Source organism: Dermacentor silvarum, chromosome 4, assembly GCF_013339745.2.
Source record: "Dermacentor silvarum isolate Dsil-2018 chromosome 4, BIME_Dsil_1.4, whole genome shotgun sequence".
Taxonomy (NCBI): Eukaryota; Metazoa; Arthropoda; class Arachnida; order Ixodida; family Ixodidae; genus Dermacentor; species Dermacentor silvarum.
Window position 1 is genome coordinate 16,491,378 of NC_051157.2, and position 14,389 is coordinate 16,505,766.

Here is a 14,389-nt window from a genome sequence, read left to right on the forward strand (position 1 = left end):
AGTAGAGTTAAGGGGCCTCATGGGACCAAAATGTTTCGGCGGTTTCTGGCATGGTGTCTGTTGTAGCCTGTGCATTTCTTCGAAACGTGTGAAGCGAGGTAATACAGCATTACTCCTGCGAAAATTTATTTTTAAGCACTGTAATGGGTTCGCTGTATTTACAAGGCAACTTTTCATATCAATAATCACTTTTGTTGTTTTACTTGTACTTAGAAACACTTTCAAGAGGACCAGTACGAGGGAAATCGACAGGATGGGCGCCGTCTGTTAAAGTCAACAGCCCTACATCATCATGGACTATATTTTCGAAGTGAAAAACATTGCTAATCTGTATTTGACTGTCTTAGTTTCATTTACGGTTTTTGTACGCGATATTTATGCAGTGTTGTTTATTTTTTCAATGTAGTTATCAGTGTTCTAATGGTTATTTATAAAATGTTCTATACTCGCCATCGATGTGTTTGGCTGATGCGACGTATTCGATGGTAGCTGATGTATTCTGGCTGGATATCTTGATTAATATTACCCGCGGTTGCGTTTTCTTGTTTGCATTCTTGTTTTCGATTTATATTGTGTGTAATAAGGTTGATATACTCACTTGAACACCCCCCCCCCCCCCCCCCCATGTATTGAATAAATAAAAAAAAAAAACTCTCCCTATCCCGAATTGTGTGTCGAGCCTACCTTGCGAATTTCTTTTATCTCGTCTTTCAACATAGCCTTCAGGCGCCACACAGTACATATAATTTTTCATGTACATATCTCTCATGATTGATTGTACTAGACATTATAAGTAAATGTATTTTGTGCATCGTTTGGTTTCTTGTGTGTACTACGCAAGATTGACCCAGACAAGTTACGTTACATGTTTCTCTACAGCACTAACTAAACCTTATTTTCACATCGCAGTTATTTTTACACCAGCTTAATCCTGTCAGCACACAGTTTTGTGGGCAAAAAAAGCAAAATGCGCGTAGATATCGTCAAATAATTGCAACGAACGCGAAGAGCACGCGCAACGCAAGAGAAACTAACCGCCGTGCGCGAGTGGCTGGCTACGGTAAAGGAGGCGTGACGTGTAAACCAAAATACAACAGCGAAAAAGAAAAACTTCCACACACAGGGGGTCGCAAACCTTATATACTAAGCATCGAAGTGCAAAAAAAAAATAGTGCGTATTTCAAACATACACACGGCATATTAAATGTGATTGAATTAGGCAACTTGGGGCATGTTCCCGGCGCCATACATTTACGTCTTGGACCTTCGACGAGTTAACGGCTATTGGTTATAAAGATGTGCAGATGCGATACCGATAAAAAAAATCCTCAGCAAGGCAAAGCACTTGGATGTGCGCCGCGAGTAACACTATTTATGAACGCAAGCGTAGCTGAGTCTCAGCTCGTGTGATTCAATATGGCGGCGCCAGCGGGGTTGTCTCCACCCTGAACGGCGGCGCTGGGCATCGAGGCACCCTAACTACCCTAACGCCATGGAGGTAAAAGTTTTTTCCTTCCTCCATGCCTAACGCTGTCGCGTTAAAAGCAAGCCTGCTTGACGCGCGCGCGGGCTGCGCGCCTCTCCTCTCATGACGCGTACGACACGCGCGCAGGGCTTCGCAGACGCGTGACGCGTAGCCAGGCGCGTGCGATTAGCCGCGTGTGGTTCGGCCAACCGCGCGCACATTTATTAGTTTGGGATCTTGCGCCGTTTTAATGTTCCCCTGCCGCTAGGCGTCACTGGCGGATCCCGAAGGAGCGCCCTGGGGTTCCTGGGGTCCCGACGCAATCCCCCCCTCTTAGTTTATCACTGAACGTTTCGGATGAGCATTAACCCGCACCTTCAGGCTTCCCTGAATCCGGCCTTGGCGGGCTTTTTGTCCTTTCATGCAATATTAATAATGTTAATTGTACGTGCGTTTCTCCTCTTGTCTTTGTGAATTTGCGCAGTTCGAACTAAAGTTGCGTTTATGTGGGTAAATATAGGGATGGATGGATGAATGAAGTTGATGCGCAGTGGAAGCCGTGGGGAGGTAAGGGGCACCGAGGAAGAAGGTCTGCCTCACTCGGCTGTTTACTCGTATTTACGCTTCCGGCGTGGTCTCGTTCTCACGCTCCCGATCTTGACTCCAAGCTGCTGTCGTTGTAGCGAATAAATAACGCTGTCACTTGACACGCCTGTTGCCTCATAAGTTCACAGTCCTTTAAGCTTTGCTCTCTTGAGAATCGAGAAGTGGCGCTGAATTTGTTGCATTTTAGACATAAGACTTCTGCGTTGCTCGGGGTTTATGCAGTTTATTAGCACTCGGTTTCTTTCTTTAGCTCTTGTCTTATGTACAGAATGAGAATAAGTTCATACAGCACATAAAACAAACGTGCAGGATATTTTTCTTCCCATAAAAAAAAAAACTGTACAAATGAAGTCTGCATGCATAAATAATCTGTTTAACATAGCAAAAAACGACCACCCCTTCCCCCTCGCTATCTCCAATAAAAGAAGTTGAATAAAAATAAAAATAAAGGTGGCCTATTCGCAATTACTCATGACTTTGCTACAGCTATTAATTCTCGACAGCAAACAGATGCAATATTTATCGATTTCTCTAAGGCATATTCGACCGCGTCCTACACTCGTTACTCATAGCAAAACTAGAATTATTTGGTGTTAATTCAAAAATTGTCTCTTGGATTGCAGCTTGTCTCGCCAACCGCATGCAGTATGCCAGCTTTAATAATGCTGAATCTGATCGTGTTAAGATGTTTTCTGGCGTACCACAGAGATCTGTACTAGGACCAACACTATTCATAATTTACGTTAACGACATTTATACTTGCATGAAACCAGGTGTTACAATGAGACTCTGCAGACGACTACGTAATATGCACTCTGGCTAATAAAGCGGAGGACCAAGGAAATCTTAACAAATCCTGAGATAATATTGGCAACTGGTGTAATAGACATGACATGCAAATCAACACCGATAAAACAATGTGCATTACGGTTACTCATAGAAAGACACCTCTCCATTTTCAGTACACGCTTTTCAGTAGACATCAAACGGGTAAATACCGTAAAGTACTTGGGGGTCAGATTAACGCAGTCTTTAAAGTGGGATGTCCATATCGATCAAATTTATAGACGAGCATTCAAGCAACTAGGATTTTTAAGGAAAAAGCTAGTTAGTACGTCCGCCCAGGTGAAACCAACAGCGTACAAAACAATTCTTAGACCCATCTTAGAATATGCAGCAATAGTCTGGAACCTACACCAAAAACACTTGACCGACATGTTAGAAAAAAGCCAAAACGGGGCACTTAAGATTTGTTTATTCAAAGTATGCCAGAATAGAGAGCGTTACTACTTTCCGTATGCATTGCAAGCCCGTATCGCAACTCTGACTAGCCGGCGTAAGCTAGCCTCCCTAAAGTTTCTTTTCCTTCTTTCTCACAATTTAGTAAATATAAATAAGAACGAAAACTTGAAATCTGCGAACCGTCACTCGAGGAGAAAATTAATAACCACGAGAAATGTATACGCCCTTTCCTCCCACGCTGTAACACGTTTAAGTATTCATTCTTCCCTTCAGCTATCGAAATGTGGAATGACCTGCCGAATCACATCGTCAATGCGGAATCAGTTGACACATTTTTGTCAATTGCAGAACCTTATTTTGACTTACTGCATTAAGCCGCTAGTGTTCGGCACGCTCCGCCCCCTTCGCGCACCAAGCGTAGCGGCGAAAGACCGGGCGCGAGGATGACGTCAATATAGGGGTCACGTGAGCCTTCTATTCGAATCACGCTTCTCGCCGATACCTAAGATGACGTCACAATCGTCTTTGCCGTCAGAGCCCGTTAAACGACCAGCGGCGGTGACTTCTGGCCTGTTAAAATATGATTTTCGTATTCAGGGGGTGAAAAACTATAATAATTCGTTAAAAGCTCACTTTTTTTTTTTTTTTTGAAAAGTGCTTCAGCTGCCCTGCAAGTGATGGAGCTAGCTTAAGATAACTGATTTTTCTGCGTAGCGGCACCGACAAAGGTACGGTTGCAGATCTTTACCGCAAATGGCGAGAAAATGCATGCGGCGTTATAGAAATTGACATTATCTTGGTGATTTAGGCGTTATATAGCGCAGAAAGAATGATCTATTTCGAAAAGATGCTTGGTCACGTTTATTGTTCCCGGCTGTACTGCGTCTAGCAAGTGCATTCGACGTGTCCCGCCATCACCCTATGCAAATTTGAGGGCTTACTGCTACGTGATGTTAACTCTCAATGAAGTCTTCGGCTCTCCAGCTCATTTCCCTGCTTACAGACCCATTAAAATCATATTGCGCTGCATAGTGTTGAAAACTATTATCCCGCGAACAACCACGTGTCACCACAAAATCTCGGAGGATATGCGCTGACGGCGATATACATTTCCTAGTTTTCCGAAAGATGGAGCCACTGCGCTAGGCAGAAACTTCGTAAGAATCACGGTTGAGGTCGCATTTTCCCCTTTCCACGGCGGGGGAAGCGCCCGTTTTTCTTGGCTATACTAGTCCCTGATGTATACAAATAAATCTGTACAAATAAATGACGATGTGTAGAAATGAATGCATGAATGATGCTTATTGTTTATTCAATGCAAGGCACACATTTGCTATTGTGCTAGAAAAATTGTGCGCTAAAGTTTAGGACAAAATTTCCATTTGGTCGCACTTCGATCCCTCCCACTCTCTCTATCTTGTGCAATGATATTCTGGTTTACTTTACTGAAAGAGAGGGATGGTGATGATGGTCATGTGAAACATGGTCGAAGCAGCGCATTGTATTTTTTTTTTTTTTCCTGTGCACTGTTCACTCTGAAACCGTTATTCCGAACGGAACACTTTAGGCTGTACACGGTACGTCTCTAGCCGAGGTGTGCCTCCAGCCGATCTCCCCGTCCTGTACCCTCTCCTTACCGTTCATACCCTCGCGCCATGTGGCTTATGGTCTGTGGTCACATGCTGCCTCCACGCAAACCCAGGTAAAACTTTTTTGACCCACTTGACCCAATTTGACCCAGTTGAAGTGGGTCATTGAACAGGCACCACTTGACAAGTGGGACCTTTTGGCAAGTTGAACCACCTGACCCATTTCACTTCAAGAATAGGAAGCATGTTTTTTCAGCTGCAAGGTTATTTCCAATTAGAAACCGTGTAGTTCCCAGCTAGAAGGTACCTTATCTTCAGCTGGGACCAACAGACATTCCAGCTAGAAATGTAAAGATTTCCCAGCTGAAACGTTCATTATTTCCAGCGAGAGACAGGAAATGTTCCTGTTAAATTTCCAGCTTTAAACCACAAACTGATCTCGTTAGTGGTGAGCAATGCCCAGGTGCAATCCCAAGGTGGATGTTCACATCAAGCGGGATTCATTTTATTGAGAACTCACGTGGATCTCAGCTGGCTGCTGTCGCGTGTCATCTAGTTTGTTTATGCTGAAATTTGCGGTAAAACCATCTGGTCCAATAAACTATACGCAGCCGAAGCAGCATAATATTGAAACTTGAAATGTTTTATTTCAACGCTTGCAGCAAATGTTGTAGAACCGTATCTTGAGTGCTTCCTTAAGACGTGGGAAGCCCTTACATATTTCCTTATACACATTCTGAAAGAAATGTTGACACCTAGTCAGTGAAAATTAAAGCAATCATGGCTTAATACACTCATTTATAGAAAAATTGAGCTTTAAAAAATCATGTACGTGGATAGTATCAACAGCCTTGAAACAACACCACAATACCTCTTGCACAGTTTATGCAGTGGAAAGCCGAGATGGTCCTTAGCCCGAGCTATTGGCTACATAAACGATGAAATGATTATTAACTTCTGTTTGGCGTCATTTATTGTGGTATTTATTATGAATAGACTTTAAATAAGTTCATTTGAACATTTAATGAAATGTACGATGTAAGTCAAGACACCCAGATAGACGTTTTTCTGATAAATAATTCAGAATCATGAGGGCCAGTTTTTTAATGTTATTTTTGTTTTCAACTAAGTCGACTGTCTACCGTTCGAGGCAGCAAGATGTTTGCGAAGACGCACTTGCAGTGCAAGCACATCCTAAAAGCGCCTGTATAATGTGGGGCAGATTATACATACGTAATAGTATATGCTTCCTAGGTGTATGTGCAACACTAGGCACAGACACTGCACGCCACTGTTTCGCAGTGATGCAAACTCGTAAGCATATCGCGCGTGAACACTGCATAAGAGCACAGGCCAATGACACTGAATAAAGCATGCTAATGTTCGGATGCCAGCAATGCACACTCCCTCCTTCTGAGCGTCGGCTACTGAATCCCTCTAATCATTAGCGACATGTTTCTAGCCAAACTCGAAAGAGACCTTTCACGGCGCCTCGAAGATAGTAATGTTTTAAAAACTTCAGGTATTTTGACGATTACCTGTTTATAATTAACTGTGACAAAGATTCCTTCAATTCCGAATTTCCTAACCTACTAACGGTAATCAAACAAAGCTTGCAGCCAGTGGTGGTAACGCACGAACTGCATGGATCGGATGGTTTTCTAAGGTTTTTAGACATCGTGTTTCTTTTTTTGGTCTATCGCAACTGTTGGTACTACGTACCCAGAGGAAACAAACTGCTACCCTACAAGTTGGCGCACCAAACGAAGTGTTGTTAGATTGTACTTCGATAATGCCCTGAATAAATCATGCTGCCACTGTGTTATACTGAAAGTGTCTACTCGATCCAGTCGCCACTTGTATGCAAGTTGCCCTATGCAACTGCATACTGCATATGCACTGCCGAATTTTCCCTGAAACAATTTGGTTGTGGATGGGTATGCTAATGCTGTGAACCCAGGGTCCGTGAACAAATTGTTGTTTGTGCCCTACTTACACAAAAATTTGCACGTCTTGAAGACAGCACAACGTGCAAGAGGAAGAGCAGTGTTTTCTGTCCAATGCAAATTGCCTAGGATTTGCAAGATCAGCAACCAGCATAATAGCAATCAGCAAGACTGCAACAAACGGTCCGAAAACTAGATACAGGACCTGTAGAGAGTGCGTAATGCATGAAATACTCCTCTCCTGTGGCAAATACTACGTCGGGCAGACACTTCGCTGCCTACATGACAGGCTCGGAGAATATAACAGCATCGTAAAGAAAAAAAAAAAGTCGTGATGGTTGAAGCGTTGCACTGTAGCACCTGTGGATGTCGTCTGCTCTTCAGAGTTGCGCTGTTTGTACAAAAAATAAAGACATTCTAAGTACACCGATAGTTGAATCCGATAAAACTGATGGTTTCGGTTCTCAATGTGTGAGCATTTCTTACTAATCCCTGTCAAAAAGAGTTATCGTTTCTGAATGCTGAATAGTCTGCACATGGCATCTAAGCCACTTGAGTGTCATTTCTGTGTTTTTATATACACGCGTCTTGTTTCAAATAAAATAATTTGCTGACGTTAACCCATGGGCTGTACCCTTCTTTTGTCCATGTTTCATGCGCTTTACTTGCACTATGTCATACATTGCTATACTGATTAGTTTCTACCTAGCAAATGTGTTCGGAGGAATAGAAATAACGCATGAGTTAATACATTTGCACCACAGATTCAACCGCAATAGAAAGATTTAAAAAATGAAAAAAAAAATCAAGGCAGACTTATTTAATTGAAGGCCCAGTTCGCGTCTCCGTTATCCGAATCAAAGGCGAAATACTTTAACCACCCGCTCTCTAACTTTTTGAAACGTAACCAATGAATTCTGGCGGTACCTGAACGAAGCGAACAAAGGACTGACCGTGATATCGGTAGACGACCGTGTTGTCAACATTGCAAACCAGTTCAATCACTATTTCCACTACATATTCACTCAGGACCACCATTCCGATACGAGCAGTAATTTCCTTCACATCATATCAGCAGATTTCATAACTTTCGAAGCTGTCTTCTTGTGGCATATCGGTACACGTGTGTTCGTGATAGTACTTTTCCTTTCTGTAACTCGGCCCATATCATCACTCACTCTTGCCCACTGTGTGTATTATAAGCGCCTGGCGCGACGCAGGGCCGAGCATTCCTTCTGTACCATTTCTGTCTTTCGTTATGTGGTGCCCGCAGCTAAGTTTCTGCCATGCAATAAACCATGTTCGAGTATGGTCTACGGAAGCCTCCCCCCACCCGACACTTTGTTACTGAATCTTAAGGCTAAGAACTGTCGGTCAACACAGTTCACCTAACTCATTTTTGCAGCGCTATGCCTAACCTATTGGGCACGTCCTAACTCCTCTTTTTTGTCTTACATTCAGTTATTCTATACTTCCTGATGATTGGTGTACGACGCGCCTAGTTCCGGTCCTTACGAACGGCGACCGCATGAATGTGGAAAACTACCAGCCTATATCGATAACTTCCGCTCCCTGCGAGCTTTTAGAACTAATCATTTCACATTACATAATGTCTTTTAGTGAACAAAAAAGAGTACTATGACTCCCTTTCAGCATGATTTTAGGAAAATTCTGCTTACTACCACCCAACTCGACTCCACTATTAATGGCTTCGCAAAAGCACTTCATAAGGGCACCCCAATAGAGGCTATTTACTTAAATTTTAAAAGAGCCTTCGACAGCGTCTGTCATGGTAAACTTATCATGAAGCTATCTGGTATTCGTCTGCTCATTAATATAATTAACTGGATTTGCTCTTACCTCACTAACCGGAAACAGTTTGTCAAGGTTGAAGTTTGCAGCTCTGAAGTTCTGCCTGTAATCTCGAGAGCTCCCCAGGTTAATGTCTTCGGCTCTCTTGTTTCTGATCTTCGTCAATCACACCGTTTCATTAGACACCTCCACTATAATCTTAAAGCTTTTTCCAGATGACTGCATTCTTTACAAACCAATTAGGTATGGGAAGGACCACAGTGCTTGCAGAACTGCCTAAATTCCGTCTGTGATTAGGGCAACGTCTGGTCGATGGAATGAAACAGTAAATCTGCCTTTATACGAATCCCAAGATACTAGGCCATTGACATTTAGGTGTACGCTAAGTAACAATCCTTTGATTGAGGTTTACAAATATTAGCACCTAAGAGTCACGATAACACTTCTTGCCTTCAATACTTTCACTATTTGACCCCGTCTGGAGTACGCATGTGCTGCCTGGGACCCGTATTTTAGGAAGGACATTTATAAAGTTGAAATTATTCATAGAAGAGCAGTACTATTCATCTATAACGCCTATAAGAATCTTGAGTAGCCTTCATCACTGATGACTATAGTAATTGATATTCCGCTTTTAGAACAGCGCAGAGCTATAGCCAGGCTCAAGTTTTATTTTCTCGCTTCACACGCGGCAGTTTATTACCAATCGCCTGATACATATCTTTCTACCACTTTTTCACGGCAGACCAGGCATAGTCATAATCACGGCCTGGCACCATACATCGTGCATACTAACATTTTCAAATACGTATTTTTTCGAAGAACCATAAGCGAAAGGAACGCAGTGCCTTCCGATGCTATTGCGGAACGTGGCATTCCTGATTCTGAAAAACAAAAAAAACATGTAACCATTTTATTAAAACTTCATGGATGCTAACGCCATGCTCTTATCTGCAATGTACGCGTTGTGTTTGCTATTGCTTTGTGCGCATAGGGCTGTTTTTACACAGCTGTGTAATTTATGTTTCCGACTGTTTTAATCACGTTTGCTTGGCTATGCTTCTTTTGTTTGTGCGCAAATGTTTGCTTTATTTAGTTGTATAACTCATTCCAGATTTTGTTCACTGTGTTCATTTTTCGTCCCTCCTGCACGGTCTCGGAATTGCTGTTTGTAATAAACAATGAAATACATATTAATTATCCTTCTAACAGAAAGAGTCACCTAACAAATCCTAATTCAAGACTTCAACCCTGTAATCCGAGGAATTCTTGGCCACTTTCTGTCATGCAAAATCGAAACGCTCCAGATTGTTGCAGCGCAATGAACTCCGACGAGTTCACTAAGAAAACCATTAACTGGCCCGTTTGAAAAACTCAGCTGTTACCGTCCTTAGCAGATGACAATGAGTAATGAGACTGTTTATGCATTACCGTCGGGCGAGCATGCGAACCTCCTTATCAAGAAATGACCTCGTTCTCGTTTCATGCTAACCACATGATGAGTCGCAAACAAGGTCACCTATGGGCCTCTGCTAAGGACTCCGTGACAGTTGCGGTATCCGGACGGTGCAGTTGGTTTATTTATTAGACAGTTTTAACAGAGCGTTACCGTATAGCACGAACGTTACCGTATACTGGCTGCCAAGACTGCGCATGCTGCGGAGTTTAGCGGTCTCCGGTATAAGTTTACCGGAACGCTCCGCCATATACCATGTTCGCGCAACAACGTGGCAGCACCGAGGCTGCCTGATTCGATTCTAATTCGCCCGTGATACTTGCTCTGCGTCATGACACATGAAATAGATGGTAAAATCGGTAATCACTTAGTCTCATCTTACGCCGAGCACAAAGTATAGGTGCTCTTTTGTTGTCATTATTGAAATCGGTTGTTAGTTTTGACAGGGCTAGACCCAGACCCCTAATACAAAAAAGTGGCGGTAGCTCGCTAAGGAAGACGTTGTCCTCAAGAGGCATTATGTTTCGTATAGCGTCCAGTGCCGCACGCTTTATGGCAAGCACGGCGCATGCGCCCAGCAATTCCCATGTAACAAATGCACGCGTCTTATCTTGAATAAACCGACTTACTGGAGACCCCCGAGTGTGTCGTTTCGGTGAGCTACATTATTCAGTTGGTGACAGCAGCAGCAACCGCAGCAGGTATTCAGGACTAGCCTTGGGCATCTCACGCTCAAGCTGTCCAGAGTTATAGCAGCTCTAGAATACTTGCGTCGCCTATCGAGCGCTAGAAGCGAAACGGGAGGGACAAGAGACGAAGCATGGGCTATCGTGTAGTTTGGATAAGGTTGCCACCTGGTCGGGCTTTAGACCAGCACAACAGGCTTTTCCCTCAAGGTGCCGGCTGCCGGTTAAATCCAAACACCGGAACGCCGTTTGCCGGCCGGTCCTACCTAAATCGGCGGATGCATAGCAAGCGCATTGTAAGGCATTCCTACATATAGTAAACAATTGTAGTGGCGCAAGCGGGTTTTTTCTTAATTTCTAAACTTCTCATTGTCGTGAAATTGTCGAGCTACCAAAAGCTGCGAGGTGAAGCGGATCAACTTTTCACTCTTCATTGCGATATCAATTGTAGGGACACTCAGGTGAATTTTCGTCGTCGCCTAAGTGTTCCGTATAAGTCTAAGCGCGATAAGCTCCTATCGCGCACCGCGCGCCGTTTGCTTCGGGTGTGATCGGAAAGCGCGCGAGGGTGAGCCGATAAAGATGATCACTTCGTGCGCACAAGGCAAAGCAAGAGAGCGGGGGGACAGCCCGTGAGTGTTACTCGAGCTGAGCCGTGGCTGCAGCGCATACGCGGCCCGCGCACCCTATCTTGGATGTATATTGTGCTTGGCGCAAAGTGAGGCCGCGCCGCGATGGTTGGTAGCTTCCCGAGTGCTGTCTTCTTTCGGGCCTATAGTGTTGGAGGTCGCGTATTGTTAAGAGGCAGCCCGAAGCGTTCACTCCCCACCGCCTGCGTTCTTCTCACGCCGATGTTGCGGCAGTTCAGGGTCATCGAGTGGGATCGGCGGCCATAACTGTTGGCGCTTATCGCGTCAGCAGGAACGATCACTTTGGGCCGCATGGGCTAAATGGGCGGGCATTGGTCTTATGTCCCCACACAACCCTGGGCTACGGAAACAACGGTCAGCGGCCTGTAGGCCTTACCCGCTGATTAAAAAAAACATTTTAGATTTGTACTCTATTTTATATAAAGCCTATAAATAAATTTCAATCATGCACAGTTATTACTGAACGTATCGTCACTTTTATTTTGCTTTCATTATGGTTTCTTTTTTTTTTTGCATCCAGCCCTTAAAGCGAAAAAACGCTGTTCGGACTTTCTTCTTATTTAAACAAACGTCAATTTCGTATTATGGCGATTCGCAAGATTCTGAGATGTTGAGTGGTCTTTACAATAGATCGTGGCCCCCGAGATCAGAACGGTGCTTGCGCCGGTGCGATCTCCGAGGCCACGGATAGCTGCAACAAATTTTATGCTGCGCGGGAGCAGCATAGGCACAGTTTAATTGTAGCGGGGGATGCTAGCCTGGTCGCAGGCCTCACATGCTGAAGCATGTATACGGCTGAAGCGAGCCTTGACCCCCAGTTCATGAACACGAACAAGGTACAAAAACACACATACAGAAGAAAGGATATACAACAGATTCTTGATGTGACATACTCAATGCCCGAAAATGAGAGGCAACTGTCTTTTCTCTTCAGTGTATTATGAACAATTATAATATCAGCCGAAAACATACCAAAATACAAAATCGGCTTGCTAAACCGCCATTGTCATGACGATGGCACTTATTCTAGTAAATATTCACCCATTAAACAAAAAAACTTCGCTAATTTCAGTAGGCCACAAGCACGCCCACACATGTAGTTCTACAACAGGCGAAGTAGCTAACAGAAAACCCCTTTGCCTCACTGCATGGCTCGCCGCGCAAAGGCCGCGGTAGGCGACGCCGCTCCGGGTGTAACAAGATTGCACCCCATCTGTTATTTGCGCCAAAAAGAAGGGCTCGGCAATAAACAAGTTAATGCGCGATATCAGATGAGGCGGATTTGGGACCGAGAGGGTAAGGGGCGAGAGAGGGGTGGTCTGGGCAGGCCCCACACTTACAGGCCCCGTGCTGTCTGCTTTTCTCGAACCTTTTGTCTGTGTGCCGATGCGCCTTCAAGATCTGTTCAACATGAACTTTAACCAATTCTCCCGACTCGCCATCTTGTTGACCTATACATTAACACAGAATCTTTCGGGGGTTGGGGGAGCACGTTCCCGGTGTGATACTCCGTGGCTGTGCCACTGGAGTATGCAGGTTTGTTGAGCTGCGGACTTCCCTTTTTTTTCGGTGGTGGAGACGTTGGGATTTGACATTGCGACTTGCACTGCTTTGTGTAAGGAACTTACCCGTACGTCTAAGTCTGGTCCCTAGTGATGATCCTCGATCTGAAAGCCAGGATTCGCTCCCGCTTATTTGGCTGTCTTCCCAAAATTAAAGACCCGGCTGTTTCGACACGGTAGCTGAAATCAAGCACGAATCGCAAAAAGCGTTGTACGCGTTCCGGAAAGAAGACTTAATTCCATTCGCGAAGTGGCAGGAAAGCTGGGTGTTACGGTGCAAGTGGAATATTTTGATGGTGACACGCAAATAATTGAAGTTCTTCATAACAGAGCTGGTCTCAAAACTTTTTGATACCCTCGTATATGACTCTCCGTTTGGTCGTCTCGCTGTTTCTGCCTGGCGAATACACTGTCAACACAAATTCAAACGCGAACTGATCTGAACAGACCGAACCGGCGCTTAATTCTCTATGGAGTTTTAGAACTAGCGCACCCAAGTGTCCTTGCGTATACACAATGTTCAAAGCCCAGCTTACCTTCTATTTGAGTACTCACTAGCACCTATAAAATATTTGTTATTTCACGGGTGGTTAAGAGGGCGCAGAAAGTTTAGCGATTAAAGAGATACGGCATCGCGAATTCATGAAATACCACGCAAAAGGTGTTCTAGGTTATTTTTTTTTCCTGGTACGCATCCTAATTTTTGCTGATAATTTGACAAGACTATATACTGGGTGTTTCAGCGAACACTTGCAAAAATTCTTAAAGGTTGCCTGTGCCAGATAGCACAATTCTAGTTCATGAGCTGGTCTACTCGAAGAGGCGGACACTACTTGCACAAGAAATTGAAATGCATAATCGAATAATTAACAGATATACACTAATTAGGTTTTAACTAATTACCTGATGGCCCATATATTGTAATTTACAAATTGTAGCCGTGGAGTTCGCAAGGCGGATCAACTTGGAACGAATTCTCGGGATGACACCAGTTTCCAGATATTAATTCCCGAACTTTGCGGAGAAATGCATTGGCGTTCCAGTTAGGTTCTTAACAAAACGTCGCTTTATGCAATGAAGCACAAAATTAACTGAAAAGCCAATGCAGTTCTCCGCAAAGTTCGGGAATTAATATCTCGAAACTGGTGTCATCCTGAGAATTCCTTCTAAGTGGATCCGCCTTGCGAACTCCACGGCTACAATTTGTAAATTGCAATATGGGCCATCATGTAATTAGTAAAAAAACTTAATTAGTGAATTTTTGTTAATTAGCCGATTATGCATTTCAATTTTTGTGCAAGTAATGTCCGCCTCTTCGAGTATACCAGCTCATTAACTAGAATTGGGCTATCTGCCACAGGCAACCTTAAATAAA